Genomic DNA, 11,259 nt, shown 5'->3' on the forward strand with positions numbered 1-11,259 from the left:
ACTCGAGGCAACTTTCGAAACAAAATTCACGGATCGAAGTATCGGAACTTTCGATCTCGTCGCGTAGATCTAGGAAATTCATGTTTGGATAACTCCTTACAGCGTATAAATTCGTAACATGGGGGGTGGGAATGCAATTAAAATGCCGATAAAAGCCACGTTTTATTTTGTTCTCCCTCCCGATTCGACGAAATACGATTTATCTAGAACTTTGCTAAAAGTACTGTCCTACCCCGTAGCGCCCATCTCTTGCAGAAATCCAACACCAACGTGGACGTGTTGGTGAATAGTAGCGACGAAGGTTTCCGCGTAGTGTGCGTTACGGAAAGTCCTTAAATAATCCGCTTACCTTGCGATTGTTGCCAAATCGGGTAGGAAGGGGATGAAGCGAAACGGGGCGAATCGAGGAGACTACCGAGGTTCCAATGGAAATCCAAAGTTTGTATAATTGCTACGGTAAAAGAAAATACGACGAGGTAGGGAGTAAGGGCGCGTGGAAGACAAATTAATTAGAGCCGTTAAAGATTATATTCTGCGGGGTATCTCCCCTGTCTGGAGTTTCCGAGTAGAAACGTTCCGCGGCTGTATTATTACTATTCGCGGACGAGATATTCGGACGAGAAGAAATAAAAGAAACCGGCCCTCCGGTAATTTGCAAGCTCCAATTATCGGAATATAATTAAAACTTTAATTTCGATGAGCGATTTGTTAACGATATCACGATATAACAACGCGACGAATATGCTGCGATACAAATTCCTTTGCAGAAGGTTGTATTCTACAGGGTGCAATGTTACAACTGATTTTTTTTCTAAAAATATTATACTATGCAGACCATGGCTGTTATTGTAGTTAATTGAATCAAAAGTGCAAACGTTACTGAACGTAAATTATATTCTACATTTTACACTTGTTTTTGTATGTGCTTTGACAATTGTCGATGTCAAGCTACGTTTGTAGTGAGAGCTTATATTTTTATTTATATACAGTAACGTTTCTAACATTAAAAATAAAATAAAATCCAATAGTAATTTGACTATACACAGTGTTCGGCCACCCCTGGGAAAAATTTCAATGGGAGATATTAGAGGCCAAAATAAGACGAAAATCAAAGATACCAATTTGTTGCTGGAGGCTTCGTTAAAAAGTTATTGACGTTTACAGTTTCGCCCGTGCTGAATTTTTTTCTCGAAAACGTGCAGGATTTCGGGGCTATGTCTATTCACCAAAAATAATTGTAATTGCCCCCCGCAACCGAAAATAATTTTTCCAGAAGGATTTGAAACTTCTCAATTTTCAGGGTAACAGACAGTTATGGTCAGACATTATATTTTCAGTAATTAATTTTTTTCTCGGAAATGGTTAGAATTTCGGAGGTATGCCTATTCACAAAAAATTATTATAATTGACCTCCCCTACCAAAAATAATTTTTTCAGAATGATTTGAAATTTTTTAATTTAATGTTTTAATAACTTTTTATCGAAGCCTCAATCAAAAAATTGATATTCTTGATTTTCGTCTTATTTTGGCCTCTACAGTCTCCCATTAAAATTTTTCCCAGGTGTGGCCGAACACCCTGTATAAATAAATTGAATATTCAAAATGATAAATCTAATATACATTAATTGGGATTATATTATTGAACTCTTGTTACAAGGTAGAACTTTTGAAAAATTAAAGAGAAAAAATTAATTATCTAATAGATTAACAACGAAAAATTTCTGACAATGTTATTTCGAAGACAATGGTTCAAAAATTCGAGAATAGTTTGAGAGTACTTGAATATTCTTTGGAATGGCTCGACCTCCCTGAATTTGCATCTTTCTACGCATTGTTTATTGTCTGGAGATATTAATTCAGGAACCATGCGTCAGACTGTCGCATAATTATGATTCATCAAACATTTGTCACCGATCCACGGTGCGTGTCATGATTAATAACGATCTTCAGCTGTGTTTCATCGTGGTTACAGCCCCGACAATGTGCCGGCATTGGTGAACTGGTTATTCTAAAGCGATGACAACGTTTAGGCAGCGAAGACAAATCGTGTCACGCGAGAACAATAATCGCAATTATAGCGATCGTTGTATCATGTTCGCGGATCCGGTGCAACTGGTACTGCCAAACGACAGTAATCGGAACCGACAAATTATATGTTGGAATATTCACATTCGATATGCACACTATTCCGGGGTGAACATTTCGCTGTGATCAATAAACTTCTATCTTCCAGCACATTCGTGTGTTTGTCGAATGGATCTCGTAATATACAACAAGATTACTAACGTTGCACGAATTTGGGACATGTATATTTATTATGGGGATAACACCCCATTAGTGTACAAGAAAATATATAATAATATTTTTACAGTCGAGATAGAGAAACAACAATGCTTATAGAGACTAGTAATTTAATGATAAATTGCAAATCTGATTTTTGAATATTGAAATTTTAATGTCAAAAAATTCAATCCTGTTATTATAGCAAGACTTTGAAAATTAAACATTTTTAGTATACAGTGTGAATCACGTAATTTAATAAACTTAATTATTTCTATAATCTATAGTTCACAAATACTTTTTTTCGAGTTGTTATTATCCTTCAAAAATCAACCAGTTTTTCAGAGCGACTCGTGCAAAGTGTAATTAAAAACCGTCGAAACGAGGTCGTGTTTGGGCTCATTCTCATCGCGAAGAACTCGCGAATGGCTATACATTGAAACCCGGATTATGTCACGAGAAGTTCGTTGCACAGCGTAGACAAGCGCGGAGGGCATTGCACTAAGCAACAAGTACAGCAGAAGTCGTTGCGCATGAGCCATAAATATACTCTGCACGGAGGTGGTTGATTATTGCAAAAACCTAGATCGCCGTAGGAATTTTCAGGCACGATTTTCCGCGATAAACGAGGCTGCGCTACATTGGTTTTTGATTACGACTAAAACCTTATAACAAGGACGGATAAAACCAATGCGCCGTTCAAAAAATTCTATCTCCATATCGTCCCCTAATCCCTGGCCGGATCAACGAAGCTTTTTCGCAAAATGTATCGTGTTTAACAGATTAAATCGTCGCGCGAACCGTAACGAGTGCTGTGTAACGGCGAAGTTATGTGTGACGAGCGACATATCCGTCCTAATAGTATGGCCGTCGAGGATTCATTCGGTACGTACGCACCTGCTACCGGTAAATCAATAACAGATACCCACTGTCGCGTAATTTCTGCGCGTGCTGGCTCGCGTGCGTTTAACCCCCGCGACCCCTGTTAACCCTATGTCGACCATAGGCTGGGCACGGTGCCCCTTGGACGATCTGCCTCCCCCCCTCCCATTGGCGCCGTAAGATAAATTCTCTTTGGCACTAATAGGCGTTAAATATTGGTTATGTACCCCCGTGGTTCGGCAAACGTGACCACGCGCGCCGAGGCTCGCATAATTCGATAATCATATCGGCATGATCCGCTGGACGAACTCGTGGTTAAGCGATCCAGCGTGGACCAGCTTCCGCGAGTGAACAGCTTATCGAGTGTGCTCTAAATCCTAGAGAACGGTCACTCATTTCCATTCCACGGCCATGTATGTTTTAAATCGTTCGTAGAAAGTGTGATTATAATATTAGTATTGCGCAGAATGTTCCACGTAATTGGACTATCTTGTGTGTCTCGTTCATTTTCGATGGCGAGCAAAATTTATTTATTCGGAAAGGGCAAATAGTTTGACGAAAATGTAGTGAATGATGTGTAAATTTCATTGTTTTTTATTATTGAGTGGCCCATTTTTCTAACGATTTTGAGTATTCGAGTCTGAAATAGGAATTGTCAATAGTGACTGATATGTACATGTTCTTTTTTTATTATTATTGGGTGGCTCGTTTTATGAACAGTAACGATTTCGTATATTTGAGTCTGAGATAGGAAATGTCAATTAAAAATAGAAATTGTTGTATAATGTATTTTTAAAATCATTAAAAAAGAGTATAGTTATAATATTAGATATTGTGCTAATGTTCCAATTAAGTTGCCCACCTTGCATGTGTCGTTTATTTTTCACGATGAAAAAGATTTATTTATTTGAATGAGGCAAATATTTTTACGAAAATGAAGTCAATGATATGTAAATTTTCCTTTTGATTATTATTGGATGGCTCGTTTTGTGAACACTAACGATTTCGAGTGCTTGAGCCTAAGATAGGAATTGTCAATTAAAAATAGAAATTATTGTATAATACATTTTTAAAATCATTTAAAAAGGTATAAAATTATTATTTTATTTTATGTTATAAAGTGTCACGAGAGAGGTTTAATTGTTCGAAAGGGGCAAATATTCAGACGAAAATGCAGTGAATGATACGCAAATTTTCCTTTTTTATTATTATTAGGTGGCTCGTTTTGTGAATAGTAACGATTTCGAGTGCTTGAGTCTGAGACAGGAATTGTGAATTAAAAATGAAAATAATTGAATAATGCTTTCCGGAAAAAGTATAATTATAATGTTAAAAAAATATCAGGAGAAAAATTTATTCCGTTCGAAAGGGGCAAATATTTTGACGAGGATACGCAATGAATTAATGTATGTAAATTTTCTTCTTTATTATTGGATGGCCCCATTCTGTGAACAGTTTCGTTATTTGAGTCTGGGATAGGAATAGTCAATTAAAAACAGAAATTATTGTATAATATTCATTTCGCTGATACCACGTTTGCTTGCATAACAGTTTTATCGAATTTCTCTGCCCTAATTTAAGCCGGAGCCAGTACCCGAAATTTCCAATTCCAATTCCACGTAAAACTCCATCACTAATATCTTCTGTTTCCATTTTACCGTTCTTGTATTCAGCTAGGATCTTCCAAATACGAGAAATATACCAAATGGTTGTTGGTAGTTACGTGTTTTCGGCTTTTGTGGGAACAGCAAGTTCCGAATATCCGATTACAGTGGCCAACATCAAAACACAACGTTTGACAAATAACGCGAAGCGGAACGATATAAAATTAACAAACAATTGAAATACTCATTGCCGCAATTTCTAAAAAAAATTCATATCTCTGTGCACAAAATAGTGGCATGGAATTAGAAAAATTAATTTTCAAGTTGAGACGTTGAAGAAAATAAATTTAGATAGAATTTGCAAGGTTACAAAAATAAGTACTGAAACAAATTTTAGATTATATAATTTAAAATGATCTAAAATCAAAATTTATAAAGTTGTTAATTTTGCCTTAAAAGAATTAATTTTCTTTTTGCTAGTGGAAATATTGTGAAGGGCGGAGGATTCGATGCGTCTTTATACATTCGTATTATTCTTAAAAATGGTAAAACAGTAATGTTCCAGTCTATTTAATCCGATAAATACCCTTTTAACGGTCTTTGAACGGTACCATTGGAAGTGAGCAGATCATTTCCAATTCTGACGGAAAGTGCGTACATCTGCGATGTTTGACGCCTGGAATCACAGCGTGAGAAAAAAACATGGAGGACAGACCGAAACTGCATTAGCCGAACAAGGGTCATTTCGGCTGTCAGCATTAGAGATGGAGAGTACTAGCGATAATTCAGCAGATAGCAATTCGACGTCAATCGATCCGGTAGAGGCGGCAAGTTCCATGAATATGTTACTGTAATCTGTACGAGAATTTACATTAGACCGTGAAACTTTAAGATCTGAGAAACGAACAGTCGGGGACGTAGATCCAATCCATAGTATAGCGAAAAATAATTCAAGCTGCACCGCAGTAGTAGAATTACTCCACGCAAGTAGAAAAGTCGAGCAATGGTCAGACGCGTCAGACAAATCGTACTCAATCTCGTGCACGCCTCGTGAATTTTCGCCAGTTATCTCGAAACCAGAAACTCGCAGAGAAAAACTTTATCTTATATTTTTGGTTCACTTTTTTCACGTTGCAAATAATAATAATCGTAAGTCAAAGTAACAATGTAGTTTCTGAGAAAAAGCTTGAAAATAAAGATTCCAGATGAGACATGGTTTACTTTAGATTTTTACCGAATAATTTTGGAGTTTGAATTAGTATTCTAGTATTCTGGTTAATATGTCCCTTGTGGAATAGAAATAAAGGAATCAGGACGATCGATAACAAAAAGGAACGCAAATAGATCGACGAAAACTGTAAAATGGTTCATCGTTCCATGGTCGCGATATGAAAGAGGGAAACAATTTAACGTTTTATGAAACTGCAATTTCGCCGTATATTAACCGGGATAAATTAAATATTCGGCGTACCCCGATATGGCAAACCATTGCAATTGAAAAATATAGTTCAGGAGAATTTATACTCCCCTGTTCGTTTTGTTTCTACGGTTAAAGTGAAGGACGTGAAAGATTAAATTTGTTCCTCCGTTTCATCGTACACTTTTTAATTCAACATCAAGTGCGACTGTAGAAAGCAATAATGAATTCAGTAACGAATTCAAAATTTCTTGCGCGTGATATAAACGAGATACTGGAGAAAATTTTCTTTACACCCTGTATACTCGATTCTCTTTCTACATGGTAGGTACGTTTCAAAGAGCATTGTGCAAAAACAAGACCATATAAAAACAAGTCCATGTAAAAGAAGACAGATGATAAATAAAGAGTTTATTCCACTACTTTCAAAACCCATGTAAAAAGTAAAAAGGAAGTATTTGCAAATAGAAACGTTGCAATAAATTGTACAAACAGAGCTTTTATGGAAATACGAGAATATTTTTTATATATGTATGCATTTAACTGTTCTGAACAACATCAAAATCATATTTTAATACGGTGATGATTTTTATGCTCTTCCAATATCGAAGAAAAATATAAATATTTCCCATTTTTGTGAATTGTGTTACACTACACACACGTGTAAAAAGGAATGAATGAGTAACAAGAGAATCGAGGATCATTTTTAACTTACAGAGCTTTGAAAATTACGATTATTAATACATTAATTGCCAAATGTATTTATTTTATCTTTATCAATACAATTCCTTCATTTTATTTTCTTAAAATAAAACTACGTTTCACTGTTAATTTTACTATAAAGTATCACGTGGCAGTACATTTTTCACAAGAGTAAGGAAAGAGAGTTGCAAGAAACGTCTGCAAAGTGTCCCTCCCCGATTTGGCTGAAACTTTGCAGGTGTGTAGAACGACCAAAAATAAGGGATACGTATTTCTTTTATCGGCAGTAACTCAAGTTTAAGGGGTGAAACAGCCCACTAAAGTTTCATCCCCCTAATGCTATCTTGAAAACTATTGGAGATACAAAGAAGTTTTTGAAACGTACTTTTCATGGAGTTTGGTGGAAACTAACATCAGTGAAGAATTAAAAAATTACTTATAGATAAAATGTATCAGAATTAAAATGGAAGCTCAATGTTTAAAGTATCTATTCGAACTTTCATGGCATTGTTTGCTAATCGATCGATGTGCTTTTTTCAATTGTATAGGATTGCAAATAAAACATGTTTAAAAAATTTTATAATAGTAAATAAAACGTGTTAAAGAAAGTCGTGTGAAAGAATATTGTGAAAAAAGTCTCAGTATAGTTTATGATTTACATGATTTAAAACGAAGTAGAGTATTTATTATTTATTACTTAAAATAGTATTTCACTATACTCTGTTTACTTCAATATTTATACAATTATACAATATTTTAAATATTGAAAGGACATTATCTTTTATAAAATGCTCAAATAATTCCTAAAACATTCTTTAAAAAATTTTAGAAACACAATAATTCATGTTGTAGAAACATTTCTGTGCAAGAAATGTTTATTTAGGATAACAATTCTCTCTTGATTAAAGCAAAAACAAATAAAACTTTGCGCTGTTGATAGTTTTGGAGATAAATATCCATTGATATAACCCAGTATTTTTTAATAGTATTTATTAAAGAAAATCGTACGAACAAAATGATAATTTAAAGCCGTCCCAGTTTCGCGTGGACTACATCGTATTTCAATTTTATTAAAATCCTCGACACAGAATGCAAAAATTGATCGATTTGACGTGGAGTGCCTCATGTATAATACATTTCGGTTGATAGGGCGGTATATAACATTTTGGTCATCTCATAGACCGTGACCGCAACCTTAACCGTAATTACATACTCCGGTTCCGACACTTCGCTTATAAGTTTCATTAAGGTCGACGACTATAATTTACATGGAATCGATACAATAATAGCATATACGAATCGACAATAGATTCTAATATATAAATCGCACTTATTTCATAATGCAAAGAACTTTTTACTCGTACAAATTACTGTTACTACTAGGATGACCCATAAGATCAATCATCAACTAATTATATACCAGCCTAGATGCCTTAACTTTACGATAAAGTCACAACTGTATTCATGAGATAATAATAGAGATTATAATCTAAGCTGATTCGTGAATACGAATTATTATCCAGTCAATGCCTAGAAATTGTGAATAGAAGTGGAAATATTAAAGATTTTACGATTTTTCAGCATTTGTAAACGAATAAAAAAATCGCTTGATGCGATTAAAATTAAAAAAATAGATTTTTTGGGTCAACGGGCTCCTATAGCCCCCACTTTGTATCCACCACTGCTGATACTGTTCGATACCAGATTATAATTTGCCGGCTGGTATCGATAGTATTGATTCGGAATTATTCCCATGAGTAGATATACCCTATAGTCGACAAATCTCTCCTAGACTATTATATCATCAAATATTTTGACTAGTTGTTTCTCGCGATTCGCACGCAAACAAGTCGATGAAAGCTTTGTTCAAAGAATTTATTTATATAAAATTGCAAAAGATTTTACAATATTGTATCCAATAACGCGCAATACTTTAAAAAGCGTATCGAATGCAACGTAGTATACTTCGATCAAAACACAATATTTACATGGATTTCCATTTTTATTCCAAGTTAAATATTGTAAAATACGTCGAAGTCGCTTATGCAAGCTTTTGTTACACAAAAAACACTCGTCACTATTCTAGCAGTTTCGATACACAGTAAAAATATGGTATTGAAAAAGTAACTTTTTAATGTTACTTTCGTAAGAAAGAATTTTATTTCTAAGTGTATGGTTTGTCTTTTATCTATTTCGTGAAGTTGTTTGCTTATCGTTTCATAGTGTCTCTCATAGATTTTCACACATAGAACATACAATGATCGTAATTTATCAATATCGAATCTTTGAAATGGGGAAGAAATGTCGAATCTAATACAAGTGCTCAAAACGTCAAAGAACAAATTTTCTTTCATGTCTGCTCGATCGTGATTTCAATGCTTTCGAGCGGAATTTTTCAAATTAAAAGGAAGGAGCAATTCAGGCTGGTTTACCGTTTGGTCCATTCAAGCAGTATAAGCTAAAAGCTTGTATAAAAGGGAACAGTTCGCCACAACTCGAAGAAGGAACTCCAGGAAAAGTTGTATTCGTTCACCATGTCTGGAAGTGCTTGCACATCTTCCCGATAGCGTCTCCCCCATTTCAATGAATCCATTCATTTAAAGTAAATTGTTAAAATCTATAGTATGTGACAGAAAGTCTATCGAATCGATGAAGAGGAAGATTTTATTTAAACACCTTTATATACCAACAATAACAAATACAACTAGCTGTGACGCGAAATCCAGAAATAATTCCACCTATTTTTGTGATTTAAATATAATAAAAACAAAATACAATTTTTATTCGACGATTCTATCTATTGATCAGCAAACAATAATTATAATGGAAACAACTGAAGTATCTCGAGATTGTAAAATATTAATTTTTTAACACTGTAAAACAGAGAAATGAATTGTACAAAATAGAATGAACTTTTTAAAACAGTTCAATAATAACATAAATAGTTCTTACTTTTTGGGACTTTTAATATATATTTGAAAATTTTCGCATATTTATTAGTACATTTAGTAATTTTTATCACAATGCTATCCAGCTCATTATTTAACAGGATAAAAGTTATATGTACGTACGGCTTTGCTAAAAATGGAGTCGTTAAAAGAAGTTTCTCATAATCTAATTATGTAACGATTAAAAAAGTTTCGAATTTTAATTGCACTGCTCTTTTAACATTTTTTTATGGAAGAGCCTGCTCGCGATAAAGGTAAATATTTTTCTACATACTTTGAACATACCAAGGATTATTATTTCTTCCTTTCGCGAAGAAAAAGCAAACACATTCGTGGACAATCTAAACATAAAATCTAATACAATTTTCATCCCCCAACGCTTACTTTAATTTGTTATCATTTAATATAATTCCAACACAGTTTCGATGTTTCAAAGTGTAATGTAAATTAGCACAACATATTACAACTGCAAATTGTGGAGTTTACATCAAACTACCAAGGATTACAATTTCTGTAACGTCTCATGCGTTGCACAGATTCATCATAGTCGATTCAAGGTTCACTGTTCGCGTTTAATTATTTTTCAACATCAGTTGATCCAACGATGAAGTGCTCGGTGTGTTTGTGGAGCGTCTGGGCTCGCAGATACGCGTGCAGGCGAACTTTATTCGAAAGTATATTACGTCGACGTTGCGTAAGTCTAAAGCTTTGAAATATCCCGAGCCCTTTGAAAACGCAGCAGGCACGAATCGCGGTCCTGTCAACAGAATTTTCTGCTTTAATTATCCGACAGTTTTGTCCCGCGTCGCGTTTCGAAATATGCTCCCCCGCGGAACGAATTGATCGCGATATTTTGAAATTCGATGACTATGTTATTTCTGTTTGCCATCCACTCCCGTCGTGTTTTCGGCGTCGGCTGGATTTCCGGCGACATTTTTTATGCAGAACAATATACCTACTCTTGAATAATGCACCAACTCCTCTCTCTACACGGTTTCATTTACGGAACAACGATGTTCGACAGCCGAAGCTTTCTCGAAGCATACTTTTCGTGCTTTCGATTCTTATAAGACTTTTTAAGTAATTAGTCGCGTTCTTAAAATCTTCGATAATAATAATAGATATCTTTTCGATCTCGAATTGTTTATCAGTGCAGACTAGGTATCTGGCTGCGTCCTTCTTGTTTCAATCGTTTGCATAACAAAAAAATTGAATAGAAAAGAGAATGAAATAAGAAATCTACAGTAATAGCAACGAAGGTTCGATCGTTTTTAACTTAAGTAGAACAAAAAGCATTGATGCTAAGGTACTTAAAAATTTTTCTTGCTTTAAATCATAGAAGCTTAACCCCTTGCCATACAATGACGTACCTGACTCGTCACAGGTTCTTGATGTCCAGTTTCACAATTATGAGACCACTCACTC

Source organism: Colletes gigas, unplaced genomic scaffold (assembly GCF_013123115.1).
Source record: "Colletes gigas isolate AHSC1104 unplaced genomic scaffold, ASM1312311v1 Colletes_gigas_Sc00001, whole genome shotgun sequence".
In the NCBI taxonomy this organism is placed as follows: Eukaryota; Metazoa; Arthropoda; class Insecta; order Hymenoptera; family Colletidae; genus Colletes; species Colletes gigas.